At 42.0% G+C, this 19120-nt stretch overlaps 1 pseudogene; it reads left to right on the top strand.

Annotated features, from left to right (window-relative positions):
- Positions 1 to 1043: 1043 nt before the first annotated feature.
- On the top strand, positions 1044 to 16778 carry LOC130736452 (uncharacterized; annotated as a pseudogene).
- The last annotated feature ends 2342 nt before the right edge of the window (positions 16779 to 19120 follow it).

Below are 19120 nucleotides of genomic sequence, written 5' to 3'. Positions count from 1 at the left end.
AATTGGTTTTCTTTCCTACTGCAAGCTAGAATGAATAAAATTGAGTACGTAGTATAACGTTAGTGTTTTATAGTATGATTAAGGATTTCTTGAATATGAGCCAAAAGAATAAGGTGCTGAATTATGTAGTTTTAAGCGATGATAGTGATGTGGTGATATAGGTGCAATGCCTCATGTTGAAGTGATGATTATGAGATGTATACGCCCTTTCGAGTCGCATAGCATCTGCATACTCTGTAATGGCCTGTATTGGCGTTTTGTGATGAAGGCTTATGCCTTGTGCCTCTAATAATTGGCAATTAGTGATGAGGGCTGAAGCCCTGTTGGTACCTCATGCACATGCATAGTCCTTGTTGTGTTCAAGTTGCATCCGAGTCGATGACGTTATTTGTGACTGTTTTAGTGACTGAGCTATATGAATGTAAAAAGAAGTGGTGTGACATTAATCTAGCATATTCATTGCCATTCTTATATTTATGATACTCGATATCTCACCCCTTCTGTTTGAATGTTACCCTTGTTGGTAATGTGCAGGTAATCAGGAGGAGTAGTCTATAGCCTTTATTTCGAGTTGGAGTCCTTGCTCTGATACGTAGCACTCGGGGGGGGGGGGGGAATGGACGCTTGTTTCGTTTCTGTTATATTTGTTGTTGAATTAAGTTATCATTGAGGAGTTGTTCCTGTTAAGTTGTGAACAAGATGCTATGTTTTCTTTAAGTTTTAAAGACGTTATATCCGATGTTTATTTATTGATTTAGTGAACTATTTTTATTATTAAAAATTAATTATCTGCCACAGGAATAGTTATGTTTAACGCAGTTATGTTCATCATTTTTATGTTCGTCTGCTATGAGTCCTTCTCAAGTTTATGTGCTATGTATCTGTTACAGGAGTATTATGTTGATGTTTTAAGTGATTATGTAATGCCTCATGATCGTTTGAAATTTTATCATTCTGATATTTGCAATATATATACCGATTAGAATTGGGGTGTTACATTAGTGGTATCAGAGCAGGTCGGTCCGTCCGGCCAAGTTAGCGAGTCGTAGTTGTCTAACAATCGAGTATTGTTATTTCATTTTAACTGATGTTTGTATTGTAGTGGTAAGATGGCTGGAAGGAATGATGCTGCGATTGCTGCTGCTTTGCAAGCGATGGCTCAGGCTATGCAGAATCTGCCGAATGCTGACGAAAATTTTGGATCTCGCAGTTTGGCGACCTTCCAAAGAGAGAACCCACCGGTGTTCAAGGGTAAGCATGATCCGGATGGAGCATTGGAGTGGTTGAATGAGATTGAGAGGATTTTCCGTGTGATGGATTGCACTCCAGCTCAGAAGGTTCGGTATGGCACTCATATGCTAGCGGTTGAAGCTGATGACTGGTGGCTGGAAATGCGCGACAAATTGGAAGCTGCAGGCGAGGGAATAACTTGGGATGTGTTTCGTAGGGAATTCCTGAGGAAGTATTATCCTGAAGATGTTCGGGGTAAGAAAGAGATTGAGTTCCTTGAGCAGAAACAAGGGAATCGGTCGGTGACAGAATATGCTGCGAAGTTCGTTGAGTTGGCTACGTTCTACCCACATTTTAATGGAGAGGGTGCTGAATTTTCTAAGTGCATCAAGTTTGAGAATGGATTGCGCTCAGACATCAAGAAGGTTGTTGGATATCAGAAGATTCGTGTCTTCTCTGATTTGGTTGATAGTTGCAGAATCTTTGAAGAAGATAGCAATGCTCATCACAAAGTTGTTACCGATAAGAGAGGCAAGACTCAACAGAATCGTGGCAAGCCTTATGATGCGGGAAAGGGTAAACAGAGAATTTCTTCAGGTCAGAGGACTAGTGGGGGAGACGCTCCTGCTAAGATTGTGTGTTTCAAATGTGGACAGCCTGGTCACAGTAGCAATGCGTGCACTACTGCTGAGGTGAAGAGGTGTTTCCGTTGTGGTAAGGCGGGACATGCAGTTTCTGAGTGAAGGCATAAGGAAGCTGTCTGTTTCAATTGTGGTGAAGAAGGACATATCAGTACTCAGTGTCAGAAACCAAAGAAAGCGCTTGGTAGCAAGGTGTTCGCTTTGGCTGGGACTCAGACACCTAGTGAGGACCGACTTATCAGAGGTACATGTTTCATTAATAGTACGCCATTAATCACTATTATTGATACCGGTGCTACTCATTGTTTTATTGCCGCTGCTTGTGTTGAAAGATTGGGTCTGGGGTTGTCTTCTATGAAACGGGAAATGGTCGTCGAGGTTCCAGCTAAGGGATCGGTGACTACTTCTCGTGTGTGTTTGAATTGTCCCTTGTCGATCTTTGACAGAGACTTTGTTGTTGATTTGATTTTTTTACCGTTAAGCGGTCTAGATGTGATCTTGGGTATGAATTGGTTAGAGTAAAACTACGTTCATATCGATTGTTATAACAAATCCTTGAGGTTTTCTACTGCGGAAGAGGAAGAAGATGGCTTGATGACTGGTAAACAGCTAAGGCAATCGATGCAAGACGAAGCGCAGATGTTCTCGTTGTTGGCGTCGTTATCTATCGAGAATCAAGCTATAATTGATGAGTTGCAAGTGGTGCGAGAATTTCCTGAGGTATTTCCTGATGAAATTCCTGATATACCACCAGAAAGAGAAGTTGAATTTACAATTGATCTTGTACCTGGTACCAGACCTGTATCCATGGCACCATACAGGATGTCTGCATCTGAATTGTCCGAACTGAAGAAGCAATTAGAGGTGTTGCTTGAGAAAAAGTTCATAAGACCAAGTGTATCATGTAACACCCCACTTGTTAATTCTATTTGAGGCATGTTAACTGTGATTTATCGTCGTTTATATTCATCATGAGATATGCAACCCTAGGATGTTATCCCTAGCTAAAAGCCTAAGTGGCTATCCTATTATCTGTATCTATCCTTGCTATTATTTACATAATTCTTTGGAGTTGACCCTCGCGTCTTCTGTGTGTGCTTTGGCGAACAAACGCCCTTTGTCAGATGTCTTTGGCGGACTAGTTCACGACGGTTCACCCTTCGGGGGAAACTAGAGTTGGGATGCTGGAACAGGAGCGCATCGCGATAGCGAGCGGAGGACGAAGGATGTACCTAGACTTAGTCGTTCTGGATTCAGATTCGGACGACGATCACGCTAGCATGTAGGATTGAGTGTTAGTGTGAGCTCCTCGAGATGGGATTAGTGTAGGAGTAGAGTCTTAGCTCTGAACATCATTTGTTTCATTCGGGACAGGGTAGTTTCCCACCTATAGCTTTTTGTGTGGTTTCGTTACGGGAATCACAGAGAGTTGGTTGGACTTAGGAAGTCTTGTTTCAGGCCGATGGGCCAGCTTATTCTCATTTTGAGGGATAGTGTTGCGGACACTTAACCTTTTCTTTTGGTTTGTACTTTTGCCTACGGGCGCTACTCTTCTATTACCCGTCACTGGAGGTTCACTCGTGACGAGGTTGCTACTTACAGCGGGGGCTGTTTATATATTGTATATTAGTTTTATTACTTTTCGCACTTGGGTTTTATTTATTTCAGTCTTGTCTTAGTTATAATCGGAAAAAAAAAAATATATTCACGTTTTTCCGCATTAAGTTTACTTTTGGTTACTAAAGTGACGCCACCGAAATCGGGGTGTTACAATGTGGTATCAGAGCACGGTCGAGTCTTTCGGGAGTTGTTGGGGAATAGGTCTTCTGTGCTAGGTTGTGTGACTCTGCAAAGAGTGAAAATTGATTGTCTGCAAGCGATTTTTCGCTTAAAAATTGATTGAAGTTATTGCTTAATCATATTGTATAGTTATGGAAATGCTATCTTATGATGAGTACTAACTGTTTGTCTAACTTAACAGAACATGGTGAACACTAACCAGTTAGTTGAGATGATGGCCACTATGGCCCAAGCTGTGACGGCGCAAGCAAACGATAATGCCATGAGGCGTGCTGCTGAAGAAGCACGTGAACAACATCAGCGCCAGAGGGAAGTAACTCTGGACCAGAATAAAGGCCTCAATGATTTCAGAAGGCAAAACCCACCCAAGTTCTCTGGTGGTACTGACCCAGACAAAGCGGATCTCTGGATCCAGGAGGTTGAAAAGATATTCGGCGTACTACAGACTGTTGAGGGTGCCAAGGTGGGCATGGCGACTTATCTGTTGCTCGGCGATGCTGAGTACTGGTGGAAAGGCAACAAGGGAATCATGGAAGCCAACCATGAAGAGATTAACTGGAACTCTTTCCGGGACGCATTCTTGGAGAAATACTTTCCAACAAGTGCTCGGGATGAGCGGGAGTCACAGTTTCTGATACTCCGTCAGGGAGGTATGTCTGTACCGGAATTTGCTTCGAAGCTGGAATCTTTGGCGAAGCATTTCCAATTCTTCCATGACCATGTGAACGAGCGCTACATGTGCAAGCGTTTCGTTAATGGACTGAGGCCGGATATTGAGGACTCAGTGAGGCCACTGGGAATCATGCGATTCCAGTCGTTGGTGGAGAAGGCCACGGAAGTGGAACTGATGAAGGACCGGAGGCTAAACCGGGCTAGAACTGGAGGGCCGATGAGGTCGGGCTCTCAAAATTTTCAGAGCAGAGAGAAATTTCAGAGCAGGGGGCCATATCAGCGTCCTGCTGGAAGAGGATTTACTTCCGGATCTTACAGACCCATGACGGGTGCTGCTGGAGGTTCCGGAGATCAGACTTTGAAGAAGGAGACGACCTGTTTCAGATGTGGGGAGCCGGGGCACTATGCCAATGCTTGTCCCGACACGAGGCCCAAATGCTACAATTGTAACAAAATGGGGCACACTGCCGATCAGTGCAGAGCACCCAAGACGGAGCCAACCGTGAACACTGCTCGTGGAAAGCGTCCTGCGGCTAAAGCAAGAGTTTACACCATGGACGGTGAGAGAGCTGAGGGGTTTGTCAGAGGAGAGCGCAAGAACGATGGTAACTTTCTTACCATTCTTTCTCATTCTAGTATAATATGTTCCATTTTTCTTGTAGAGTGTGCAAACACACCTATCTTACGTATATGGTTTACGCTTTGACCTTATAGTTACTACGCCTATTATGACTTTACTTTACTGTTACTCGTATTTTAGCTATAGAAGTTATACGAGGTTTAGAATGACACGCTAAGCCTAGAAAGTAGTCTTCTACCGATGCGTTTAAAAGGAAGCTAGAAGCTGAAGAATGAATTTCATAGAGATTCATTATGGATAGTATACGTATGATGTCGAGGGTGTGTAGTTCCGTAGAGACATCATTGAAGATTTAACGTCAGGGTATTTGCGACCACTGGATGATAGGAACTCATTGACTGTTCCAGTGGGCTTTTTCTAGATTTTCACCTTCGATGTATTAGGCCTGATCAACTTAATATTGAGGGGGTGATTTTCGGAATCACAGCTGGATATGGACTTTGATAGAAGGATGTGTAAGATGAATTTGAATTGATCGAGGATTAGTCGGATTTGGGAGGAAAGTTCGTGTTAAGTAATTGATTTTCTTTGGGAAGGAGTTGTCGTTGTAAGAGATGAATATTCTTTTAGGAAATGTTGGAGAGCTACAGAGCATCAGAGATCCAAACTTGGAAAAGGTTTAGGTTTTAAGTCTATTAATTCTTGTCATGAGTGTATAGGACTTGAAGTTTGTCATAATTTGATTGGGAGATTAAGAAGTTTATCGACAAGATGGTAATCAAGTTACAAGAAGGAAAGTGTTAGTATTAAGATGAATACTTGAAGTTATCATAGTTGGACAAGCTACTCAGAGTCTAATAGTGAATGGAACTTTGTTATGGATTTCGGTGATGCTTGATAGAGTTAGCAAGTGAATTTTGCTCAGTTGAATAAGAATCCTATGATTAAGATTGACTTGGGGAGTTGGAAATCGTGTGTGAGTAAGGGATGTAGTGGTGATAGAAGTTACGATAGTAGTTAAACCTCAGAAGGTTGGAGGATCGGATGACGAAATGACTAGTTAAGTCCCTTGAGGTATAGTTATGATTTGATCTTCTAGAGGATAAATCTCGATTGATGCGAAGCGTTAGGGATTTCAGTAAGTGTAAACTGGTTTGAGTGAGGAAGGTTTTGAGGACAAAGACGACAATAATGGATTGTTGGATATCAAGAGGATGATTAGCTTATGAGGGGTTGATGAATTTATGATTAAGGAGAATGAGTCTTGTCATGGACAAGGTAGTAAGACTCAAGTTGAGCATTCAATCCGGAACATAGAGATGTACCGAGTTCCTAATCAGTATTTTGGACGAACAAGGGCAGAGGAGCAAGTGGTTAAGGTTGTGCGATTGCACGAATGCCAACAAATATTATTTCCAACGGAGAACCGATTCAAGTGGTCGAACCGGACAACAGAGAGTTAGAGGACGATATGTCTTTTGAGACGCCGTCGGTCAGCATTGGGACTAGAAGAGTGAAACAATCGAGGGGAAAGCAGAGTGCTTTAGTGCAAGTTATTTGGAACAAAGACACAGACGGTGCTATATGGGAGTTAGAGGAAAAGACCAAGGGACAATATTCAGAATTTTTTTACTAACCCTTAAGTTTCGAGGACGAAACTTTCTTTTTACTTTTAAAAAAAATATTCACGTTTAAAAAAAAACTTTCTTTTAAAAAAAAATATATTCACGTTTTTCCGCATTAAGTTTACTTTTGGTTACTAAAGTGACGCCACCGAAATCGGGGTGTTACAATGTGGTATCAGAGCACGGTCGAGTCTTTCGGGAGTTGTTGGGGAATAGGTCTTCTGTGCTAGGTTGTGTGACTCTGCAAAGAGTGAAAATTGATTGTCTGCAAGCGATTTTTCGCTTAAAAATTGATTGAAGTTATTGCTTAATCATATTGTATAGTTATGGAAATGCTATCTTATGATGAGTACTAACTGTTTGTCTAACTTAACAGAACATGGTGAACACTAACCAGTTAGCTGAGATGATGGCCACTATGGCCCAAGCTGTGACGGCGCAAGCAAACGATAATGCCATGAGGCGTGCTGCTGAAGAAGCACGTGAACAACATCAGCGCCAGAGGGAAGTAACTCTGGACCAGAATAAAGGCCTCAATGATTTCAGAAGGCAAAACCCACCCAAGTTCTCTGGTGGTACTGACCCAGACAAAGCGGATCTCTGGATCCAGGAGGTTGAAAAGATATTCGGCGTACTACAGACTGTTGAGGGTGCCAAGGTGGGCATGGCGACTTATCTGTTGCTCGGCGATGCTGAGTACTGGTGGAAAGGCAACAAGGGAATCATGGAAGCCAACCATGAAGAGATTAACTGGAACTCTTTCCGGGACGCATTCTTGGAGAAATACTTTCCAACAAGTGCTCGGGATGAGCGGGAGTCACAGTTTCTGATACTCCGTCAGGGAGGTATGTCTGTACCGGAATTTGCTTCGAAGCTGGAATCTTTGGCGAAGCATTTCCAATTCTTCCATGACCATGTGAACGAGCGCTACATGTGCAAGCGTTTCGTTAATGGACTGAGGCCGGATATTGAGGACTCAGTGAGGCCACTGGGAATCATGCGATTCCAGTCGTTGGTGGAGAAGGCCACGGAAGTGGAACTGATGAAGGACCGGAGGCTAAACCGGGCTAGAACTGGAGGGCCGATGAGGTCGGGCTCTCAAAATTTTCAGAGCAGAGAGAAATTTCAGAGCAGGGGGCCATATCAGCGTCCTGCTGGAAGAGGATTTACTTCCGGATCTTACAGACCCATGACGGGTGCTGCTGGAGGTTCCGGAGATCAGACTTTGAAGAAGGAGACGACCTGTTTCAGATGTGGGGAGCCGGGGCACTATGCCAATGCTTGTCCCGACACGAGGCCCAAATGCTACAATTGTAACAAAATGGGGCACACTGCCGATCAGTGCAGAGCACCCAAGACGGAGCCAACCGTGAACACTGCTCGTGGAAAGCGTCCTGCGGCTAAAGCAAGAGTTTACACCATGGACGGTGAGAGAGCTGAGGGGTTTGTCAGAGGAGAGCGCAAGAACGATGGTAACTTTCTTACCATTCTTTCTCATTCTAGTATAATATGTTCCATTTTTCTTGTAGAGTGTGCAAACACACCTATCTTACGTATATGGTTTACGCTTTGACCTTATAGTTACTACGCCTATTATGACTTTACTTTACTGTTACTCGTATTTTAGCTATAGAAGTTATACGAGGTTTAGAATGACACGCTAAGCCTAGAAAGTAGTCTTCTACCGATGCGTTTAAAAGGAAGCTAGAAGCTGAAGAATGAATTTCATAGAGATTCATTATGGATAGTATACGTATGATGTCGAGGGTGTGTAGTTCCGTAGAGACATCATTGAAGATTTAACGTCAGGGTATTTGCGACCACTGGATGATAGGAACTCATTGACTGTTCCAGTGGGCTTTTTCTAGATTTTCACCTTCGATGTATTAGGCCTGATCAACTTAATATTGAGGGGGTGATTTTCGGAATCACAGCTGGATATGGACTTTGATAGAAGGATGTGTAAGATGAATTTGAATTGATCGAGGATTAGTCGGATTTGGGAGGAAAGTTCGTGTTAAGTAATTGATTTTCTTTGGGAAGGAGTTGTCGTTGTAAGAGATGAATATTCTTTTAGGAAATGTTGGAGAGCTACAGAGCATCAGAGATCCAAACTTGGAAAAGGTTTAGGTTTTAAGTCTATTAATTCTTGTCATGAGTGTATAGGACTTGAAGTTTGTCATAATTTGATTGGGAGATTAAGAAGTTTATCGACAAGATGGTAATCAAGTTACAAGAAGGAAAGTGTTAGTATTAAGATGAATACTTGAAGTTATCATAGTTGGACAAGCTACTCAGAGTCTAATAGTGAATGGAACTTTGTTATGGATTTCGGTGATGCTTGATAGAGTTAGCAAGTGAATTTTGCTCAGTTGAATAAGAATCCTATGATTAAGATTGACTTGGGGAGTTGGAAATCGTGTGTGAGTAAGGGATGTAGTGGTGATAGAAGTTACGATAGTAGTTAAACCTCAGAAGGTTGGAGGATCGGATGACGAAATGACTAGTTAAGTCCCTTGAGGTATAGTTATGATTTGATCTTCTAGAGGATAAATCTCGATTGATGCGAAGCGTTAGGGATTTCAGTAAGTGTAAACTGGTTTGAGTGAGGAAGGTTTTGAGGACAAAGACGACAATAATGGATTGTTGGATATCAAGAGGATGATTAGCTTATGAGGGGTTGATGAATTTATGATTAAGGAGAATGAGTCTTGTCATGGACAAGGTAGTAAGACTCAAGTTGAGCATTCAATCCGGAACATAGAGATGTACCGAGTTCCTAATCAGTATTTTGGACGAACAAGGGCAGAGGAGCAAGTGGTTAAGGTTGTGCGATTGCACGAATGCCAACAAATATTATTTCCAACGGAGAACCGATTCAAGTGGTCGAACCGGACAACAGAGAGTTAGAGGACGATATGTCTTTTGAGACGCCGTCGGTCAGCATTGGGACTAGAAGAGTGAAACAATCGAGGGGAAAGCAGAGTGCTTTAGTGCAAGTTATTTGGAACAAAGACACAGACGGTGCTATATGGGAGTTAGAGGAAAAGACCAAGGGACAATATTCAGAATTTTTTTACTAACCCTTAAGTTTCGAGGACGAAACTTTCTTTTTACTTTTAAAAAAAATATTCACGTTTAAAAAAAAACTTTCTTTTAAAAAAAAATATATTCACGTTTTTCCGCATTAAGTTTACTTTTGGTTACTAAAGTGACGCCACCGAAATCGGGGTGTTACAATGTGGTATCAGAGCACGGTCGAGTCTTTCGGGAGTTGTTGGGGAATAGGTCTTCTGTGCTAGGTTGTGTGACTCTGCAAAGAGTGAAAATTGATTGTCTGCAAGCGATTTTTCGCTTAAAAATTGATTGAAGTTATTGCTTAATCATATTGTATAGTTATGGAAATGCTATCTTATGATGAGTACTAACTGTTTGTCTAACTTAACAGAACATGGTGAACACTAACCAGTTAGCTGAGATGATGGCCACTATGGCCCAAGCTGTGACGGCGCAAGCAAACGATAATGCCATGAGGCGTGCTGCTGAAGAAGCACGTGAACAACATCAGCGCCAGAGGGAAGTAACTCTGGACCAGAATAAAGGCCTCAATGATTTCAGAAGGCAAAACCCACCCAAGTTCTCTGGTGGTACTGACCCAGACAAAGCGGATCTCTGGATCCAGGAGGTTGAAAAGATATTCGGCGTACTACAGACTGTTGAGGGTGCCAAGGTGGGCATGGCGACTTATCTGTTGCTCGGCGATGCTGAGTACTGGTGGAAAGGCAACAAGGGAATCATGGAAGCCAACCATGAAGAGATTAACTGGAACTCTTTCCGGGACGCATTCTTGGAGAAATACTTTCCAACAAGTGCTCGGGATGAGCGGGAGTCACAGTTTCTGATACTCCGTCAGGGAGGTATGTCTGTACCGGAATTTGCTTCGAAGCTGGAATCTTTGGCGAAGCATTTCCAATTCTTCCATGACCATGTGAACGAGCGCTACATGTGCAAGCGTTTCGTTAATGGACTGAGGCCGGATATTGAGGACTCAGTGAGGCCACTGGGAATCATGCGATTCCAGTCGTTGGTGGAGAAGGCCACGGAAGTGGAACTGATGAAGGACCGGAGGCTAAACCGGGCTAGAACTGGAGGGCCGATGAGGTCGGGCTCTCAAAATTTTCAGAGCAGAGAGAAATTTCAGAGCAGGGGGCCATATCAGCGTCCTGCTGGAAGAGGATTTACTTCCGGATCTTACAGACCCATGACGGGTGCTGCTGGAGGTTCCGGAGATCAGACTTTGAAGAAGGAGACGACCTGTTTCAGATGTGGGGAGCCGGGGCACTATGCCAATGCTTGTCCCGACACGAGGCCCAAATGCTACAATTGTAACAAAATGGGGCACACTGCCGATCAGTGCAGAGCACCCAAGACGGAGCCAACCGTGAACACTGCTCGTGGAAAGCGTCCTGCGGCTAAAGCAAGAGTTTACACCATGGACGGTGAGAGAGCTGAGGGGTTTGTCAGAGGAGAGCGCAAGAACGATGGTAACTTTCTTACCATTCTTTCTCATTCTAGTATAATATGTTCCATTTTTCTTGTAGAGTGTGCAAACACACCTATCTTACGTATATGGTTTACGCTTTGACCTTATAGTTACTACGCCTATTATGACTTTACTTTACTGTTACTCGTATTTTAGCTATAGAAGTTATACGAGGTTTAGAATGACACGCTAAGCCTAGAAAGTAGTCTTCTACCGATGCGTTTAAAAGGAAGCTAGAAGCTGAAGAATGAATTTCATAGAGATTCATTATGGATAGTATACGTATGATGTCGAGGGTGTGTAGTTCCGTAGAGACATCATTGAAGATTTAACGTCAGGGTATTTGCGACCACTGGATGATAGGAACTCATTGACTGTTCCAGTGGGCTTTTTCTAGATTTTCACCTTCGATGTATTAGGCCTGATCAACTTAATATTGAGGGGGTGATTTTCGGAATCACAGCTGGATATGGACTTTGATAGAAGGATGTGTAAGATGAATTTGAATTGATCGAGGATTAGTCGGATTTGGGAGGAAAGTTCGTGTTAAGTAATTGATTTTCTTTGGGAAGGAGTTGTCGTTGTAAGAGATGAATATTCTTTTAGGAAATGTTGGAGAGCTACAGAGCATCAGAGATCCAAACTTGGAAAAGGTTTAGGTTTTAAGTCTATTAATTCTTGTCATAAGTGTATAGGACTTGAAGTTTGTCATAATTTGATTGGGAGATTAAGAAGTTTATCGACAAGATGGTAATCAAGTTACAAGAAGGAAAGTGTTAGTATTAAGATGAATACTTGAAGTTATCATAGTTGGACAAGCTACTCAGAGTCTAATAGTGAATGGAACTTTATTATGGATTTCGGTGATGCTTGATAGAGTTAGCAAGTGAATTTTGCTCAGTTGAATAAGAATCCTATGATTAAGATTGACTTGGGGAGTTGGAAATCGTGTGTGAGTAAGGGATGTAGTGGTGATAGCAGTTACGATAGTAGTTAAACCTCAGAAGGTTGGAGGATCGGATGACGAAATGACTAGTTAAGTCCCTTGAGGTATAGTTATGATTTGATCTTCTAGAGGATAAATCTCGATTGATGCGAAGCGTTAGGGATTTCAGTAAGTGTAAACTGGTTTGAGTGAGGAAGGTTTTGAGGACAAAGACGACAATAATGGATTGTTGGATATCAAGAGGATGATTAGCTTCTGAGGGGTTGATGAATTTATGATTAAGGAGAATGAGTCTTGTCATGGACAAGGTAGTAAGACTCAAGTTGAGCATTCAATCCGGAACATAGAGATGTACCGAGTTCCTAATCAGTATTTTGGACGAACAAGGGCAGAGGAGCAAGTGGTTAAGGTTGTGCGATTGCACGAATGCCAACAAATATTATTTCCAACGGAGAACCGATTCAAGTGGTCGAACCGGACAACAGAGAGTTAGAGGACGATATGTCTTTTGAGACGCCGTCGGTCAGCATTGGGACTAGAAGAGTGAAACAATCGAGGGGAAAGCAGAGTGCTTTAGTGCAAGTTATTTGGAACAAAGACACAGACGGTGCTATATGGGAGTTAGAGGAAAAGACCAAGGGACAATATTCAGAATTTTTTTACTAACCCTTAAGTTTCGAGGACGAAACTTTCTTTTTGGAGGGTAGTAATGTAAGGCCCAAGTTTTTCAGTTTATACCAAGTGAATAAATTCTTATTCACAAGTAGGTTTGATGCATGGCGAAGGGAAACCTGAACAAGAGTTTAGTAAATGAAATAAATGTATGAAGGAGAAAGTTCAGGAAAAGTCTGAGGTTCGTATTGAAGTCGACAAAAGTTATAGCACGATCGTTTTACGCTTAAACCTAGGTCAGAAACCCTAGTATATAGCTAATTTTCACTTTTAGGCACGACGGAAGTTAATTCCAAAAATCTTCAGAGAAATGTTAGAACTTCTCTTTTTCCATATATCACAATCGTTTCGAGGTGAAACTCTAGGATCTACGAACGTCCGATTCCAATCATCGGAAGTTTGCCGAAACCGAATCCCTGGTATTTCAAAACCCTAGAATTTCTCGACAATGAAGACTTTTTCTATTCAGAGCTTCAAATGAATATTCCACACGCGTACACCCATTTCTCTTGATGATTTCAATCTTTCTTCCGAAGGAAGTTTTCCATTCCTACATTCGATGCAAAAAGCAACTTATCGGGTAAAATAGTTTTATACCGACTATGCTTTAGTTGCCAAAAATACAAGGAGACCTCTTTATAGTTTTGAAACTCTTTTGCCAAAACATATCTATTAATTCATGGAGAATGAAGTCGGAAAAATCAGATTCGCGAAACTTTCATTTTCCCGCGAATTTCCAACCTTTATATATAGCAAAGAAAGGAAGAAAAACACAAATTCTCCTCCATTTTCTCTCCCAAAACCGCGGCCAAGAACAAGGAAGAAGGAAGAAGAGTTTTTCTTCATCGTTTGCTTGATCGTCGATCAATCAGTTGCTACTTCAAGGCTTCGAGGTATAGTCGCTAATCTTTACCTCTGATCGCTTTTTCCATAGCTTTTCTGTAGAGTTTTCTGAGCGGATAGTTTATGGGTTTTTGCAAAACTATCCTGAATCTTTCATTTCTGATTCTAAACCTCTTCCTTATGCGCCCAAGATCACTTCTGCCGAGTTAGATTTTCCGTTATGTCGCCGGAATTCCGCCGGAATCAATTTGAGCCTAAAATACCCATTTTTGGAGTTTTTGGTGTAAAGCTTCAACCTTTAGGCTGAAAACTATCGCCTTAGCTTAGTGCTAGTAGGATTAGTTGTCATAAACGTCGTTGGTGACATCCCTGCAAAATTTTATTTTTGGGATTTCAGTTTTGAAAAATCCTAAGTTAAAAATCATGACCAAAATACCCCTGCGACAGTTTTTGATCCGATAATTTTTCCGAGTTCAGAATACCCTTAGTTACGGATTATGAAAGCATAGGAACCAAGTTTGATCGAAGAAAAATCGAGCCCCATAATTGCACAAAGTGGCCGAGCCCTATTAGGGGGGAGGAGGAAAATTTCCTTTTCCGAAAACTTGTCTTTCGCGCTAGTTTATCGTACATTAGGGTATAGATTACATCGAGTAACCTTAGTAAGTATCGATAGCTTAGTTTCCGATAGATTCTGATAGTATTCTGTGATTTTATTGTAAAGGTGCTTTTGAGGATTTCCCCGAGGACCAACACTTTGAGAGCGAGGAAGCACTAGTTGATCATTCTGGAGAACTTTCAGGTGAGGGCTTCTCACTGAATCTCTAGTTAATGCCTAGGGTCGATGTTTCGACATTGTTTACTGTTTATGCACTGGATTGTGTGTGATTGGAAAATGTTTTCTGAGGCTTCGGCTGACAATGTAGATGATTCATCTACTGAATGTTTTTGAGATTGACTTACATGCTATGTGCTAAGTGGGTAATCTAGGATGTGTGGTGCATGCTTTATATGCTAAGTGCTAAGTGTTTATGATGAGATTCTTCGATATATGACATGTTGTTGATTGTGATGATTTAAATATGCTCTGCACTGGAATCTGAGATTCTGAATGGTGAGAATAGCGGGCAGGTCATGCCGATTTTATTTTGAGAGTTTTGAGAAAGTTTGATAGGACGAACGAGGTTCGGGCCTTAATTTTGTTTAGTGGATCGAGACATCCTCTGGAAGCGACTTGGGATTGGGAGATCCTGAAAATGTATAAGACTTGCGATAAGACAAAATGGAATCTATTTTATAAAGAAAACTCATAAGACCTTAAATAACCTCTAAATCTTTAAGTAATGGTATAAATCTCGAAAGGAGGCTTTCGATGCAAATCATAGTTTTGGAAAAACGAGGAGTGTCGTCGGATCCAAGTGTTGAGTTTGTCGTGGTTGTGCTGTTGGAGCAGCGTTTGTTGTCGTGCTGTTGGAGCAGCGTTTGTTGTTGTGCTGTTGGAGCAGCGTTTGTTTGTTGTGCTGTTGGAGCAGCGTTTGTTGTTGTGCTGTTGGAGCAGCGTTTGTTGTTGTGCTGTTGGAGCAGCTATGTGTTGTTGTGAAGTGTGTCTTTTGTCGCAGAATCGACTTTACCTTAGGGTAAGCTTTTAGAGACATTAATTTAGCTAGAACACGTGGCGACGTGTCGAGTGAGATCGGAGACGTTGATTGACTAATCATCTTGCATTCATGCAACATTAATGAGGTATTAACACAGGACGTACTCTGGACCTCGTCGGTTTCCAAAATGGTCATAAGACCCGGAATGCCGTGGAAGAGCGTTTGTAGACGTCTCTTGTAGCAGACCGAAATGGCAGACCTACGGGTTTACTGCTGATCTGGCTACCTTTGTGTGGTGTAAGAGGCACGCGGGCCGAAATGGTTCCACCGTGGCTGGTGTTAGGGCTGATCCGTTTGTTGTCCATCCCTTTCCGGAATGCATGTGGTTAACTGGGTTAACCTGCATATCATTTCATGCAACATGCATACTGACTTAGTGATGAGTGTGTTTGATACTTGTTAATTCTATTTGAGGCATGTTAACTGTGATTTATCGTCGTTTATATTCATCATGAGATATGCAACCCTAGGATGTTATCCCTAGCTAAAAGCCTAAGTGGCTATCCTATTATCTGTATCTATCCTTGCTATTATTTACATAATTCTTTGGAGTTGACCCTCGCGTCTTCTGTGTGTGCTTTGGCGAACAAACGCCCTTTGTCAGATGTCTTTGGCGGACTAGTTCACGACGGTTCACCCTTCGGGGGAAACTAGAGTTGGGATGCTGGAACAGGAGCGCATCGCGATAGCGAGCGGAGGACGAAGGATGTACCTAGACTTAGTCGTTCTGGATTCAGATTCGGACGACGATCACGCTAGCATGTAGGATTGAGTGTTAGTGTGAGCTCCTCGAGATGGGATTAGTGTAGGAGTAGAGTCTTAGCTCTGAACATCATTTGTGTCATTCGGGACAGGGTAGTTTCCCACCTATAGCTTTTTGTGTGGTTTCGTTACGGGAATCACAGAGAGTTGGTTGGACTTAGGAAGTCTTGTTTCAGGCCGATGGGCCAGCTTATTCTCATTTTGAGGGATAGTGTTGCTGACACTTAACCTTTTCTTTTGGTTTGTACTTTTGCCTACGGGCGCTACTCTTCTATTACCCGTCACTGGAGGTTCACTCGTGACGAGGTTGCTACTTACAGCGAGGGCTGTTTATATATTGTATATTAGTTTTATTACTTTTCGCACTTGGGTTTTATTTATTTCAGTCTTGTCTTAGTTATAATCGGAAAAAAAAATATATTCACGTTTTTCCGCATTAAGTTTACTTTTGGTTACTAAAGTGACGCCACCGAAATCGGGGTGTTACACAAAGTGTTATGTTGGGAATGTTAAAAGTTAATAATGAATTTCTCGACAATATCAGAGAGGCTCAGAAACTGGATGTGAAGTTGGTAGATAAGATGATGGGAGTTAATCAGTCAGAGAATGATGAATTCAAGTTAGATACGGAAGGCGTGTTGAGATTCCGAGGTCGGATTTGCGTTTCCGAGGATGAAGAAATTAAGAAAATGATTCTTGAAGAAAGTCATAGAAGTCGTTTGAGCATACATCTGGGAGCTACTAAGATGTATCAGGACTTGAAAGGTTTGTTTTGGTGGCCTGGTATGAAACGTGATGTGGCATAGTTTGTCTATGCTTGCTTGACCTGCCAGAAGTCGAAGATTGAACATCAGAAACCTGCAGGGTTGATGCAACCGTTAGAAGTCCAAGAATGGAAATGGGATAGCATTTCGATGGACTTTGTGACGGGATTACCGAATACCTCGGGAGGGCATGATTCGATTTGGGTGATTGTTGATAGGCTTACAAAGTCGGCACACTTTATCCCTATTAACATCACATATCCAGTTCCCAAGTTGGCGGAAATCTATACTAAGGTAATTGTGAAATTACATGGTGTTCCTTTGTGTATTGTGTCGGATAGAGATCCGAGGTTTACTTCTGATTTTTGGAAGAGTTTGCAAAAAGCGTTGGAATCTAAGTTGAGGTTGAGCTCGGCGTATCATCCGCAGACAGATGGTCAGACCGAGAGGACAATTCAGTCTTTGGAGGATTTGTTAAGAGCATGTGTTCTTGAGCACGGAGGTTCGTGGGATACTTATCTTCCGTTGGTTGAGTTTACTTATAACAACAGTTACCATTCTAGTATCGAGATGGCCCCTTTTGAGGCGTTGTATGGTCGGAGGTGTAGGACTCTGTTGTGTTGGCATGAATCAGGTGAAAGTGTAGTACTTGGACCTGAGATTGTTCGAGAAAAGATGAAAGCTGCTCAAAGTCGACAGAAAAGTTACCATGACAAGAGGAGGAAAGATTTGGAATTCCAAGCCGGTGACCATGTGTTTCTAAGAGTCACACCTGTGACAGGTGTTGGGCGAGCTCTGAAGTCTAAGAAGCTCACTCCTCGTTTTATTGGTCCGTATCAGATATCGGATAGAGTTGGAAAAGTTGCTTACCGAGTGGCGTTACCGCCAAATCTTGCTAACTTGCACGATGTGTTTCATGTATCAACACTCCGGAAATATATACCCGATCCATCACATGTGATTCAGATGGATGATATGCAAGTGCGGGACAATCTCACAGTGGAGACGATGCCAGTACGTATTGCAGATCGTGAGTTGAAGAATCTGCGAGGAAGGGAAATTGCATTGGTGAAAGTCGTCTGGTTAGGAGCTGCTGGAGAAAGCATGACCTGGGAGTTAGAGAGCAAGATGCGAGACTCCTATCCCGAGTTGTTTGCACCAGGTAAACTTTTATTTTCGAGGACGAAAATACTCTGAGTGGGGGAGGGTTGTAACGCCCGTAGTCGATTAAATAATAATCGGGGAAATTGTTAATTTTTAGCCGGGAGAAATTAATATTAGAATAGTATTATTTTTAGTAGCATGTTAATTAAGTAAGAGGGCTTAGTTTTGTGATGGTAATAGTAATACTGGAATTATAATATATTATAATTAGAGTAGTCAGGGGGGGTTAAAAAAAAGAAAGAAAAAGAAGGGTTTGGAGAGGAAAAAAGGAAGAAGGCTGTGCGTGAAGTAGCAGGAAGAGAGGGAGAGCGGATCGGCTTCGGAGAATTCGATCAGGAACGGGGAGCTGCACTCAATCCAAAGGTAAGGGTGGGATTTGGAGTTTCTAATGGAATTATGGTGAATGATATTAGGGATTTGGGAGATGTGGAATTGTTGCTGTTAATGATGTTCTGGAAATCTGATTTGAAATCCATTGATTTTAGGATTTTCTTTTGTGTGATTGAACGGGGTGAGGGCAGAACCACAGTATGCTAGGAGTTTTGGGTTGAGGTTCCCTTTTGATTTTCTTTATGATCACGCACATAAGGACTGTTAGGTAGCATGCTTGTTAGGTTTTGTGTCTTGTTTGATGAGAAACAATTTTAATCACTTATTTTGGAACATAAAACGGACTGGTCATTTTCCTGGTATGAACCGTGACTTTCGAAGCCTTTTAGAGCCTGTTTAGAGTGCTCGAATAATGTTGCGTTGAACTGAGAAAGTGTAGGCCTTTGAAAGAGCTTTCTGGAATGATATGGTACAAAATTTGTGGTTGAGAGACGAGGTAGACGAGGTCTGTAAGTTCAGTTTAGTAAACCATGTTTTTCTGCGGTCTGTATCTGCTATCTCTGCCAGTGAACTTCAACGTGATTTTTCACCTTGTTAATGTGCCCAGGAAATTCTTTGATGAACTAGAAAGTGGTAGAGTTATCTGTTAGCTTTTCAAATTGAGGTCATTTGTAATTTTTGAACAAGTAACGAATCCTGTAGGTTATCTCTACTGAAACATGTTTCTGCTGTGAGCGTAATTCCTGAACTGCTATATGAACTTTAAAGCTGTCTTATAATTGGTTTTCTTTCCTACTGCAAGCTAGAATGAATCAAATTGAGTACGTAGTATAACGTTAGTGTTTTATAGTAAGATTAAGGATTTCTTGAATATGAGCCAAAAGAATAAG

The sequence above is a fragment of the Lotus japonicus genome, chromosome 2 (genome assembly GCF_012489685.1).
Source record: "Lotus japonicus ecotype B-129 chromosome 2, LjGifu_v1.2".
NCBI lineage: Eukaryota > Viridiplantae > Streptophyta > Magnoliopsida > Fabales > Fabaceae > Lotus > Lotus japonicus.
The sequence above is the reverse complement of the archived record's forward strand: the minus strand, read 5'-3'. Positions and strand labels throughout refer to the sequence as shown.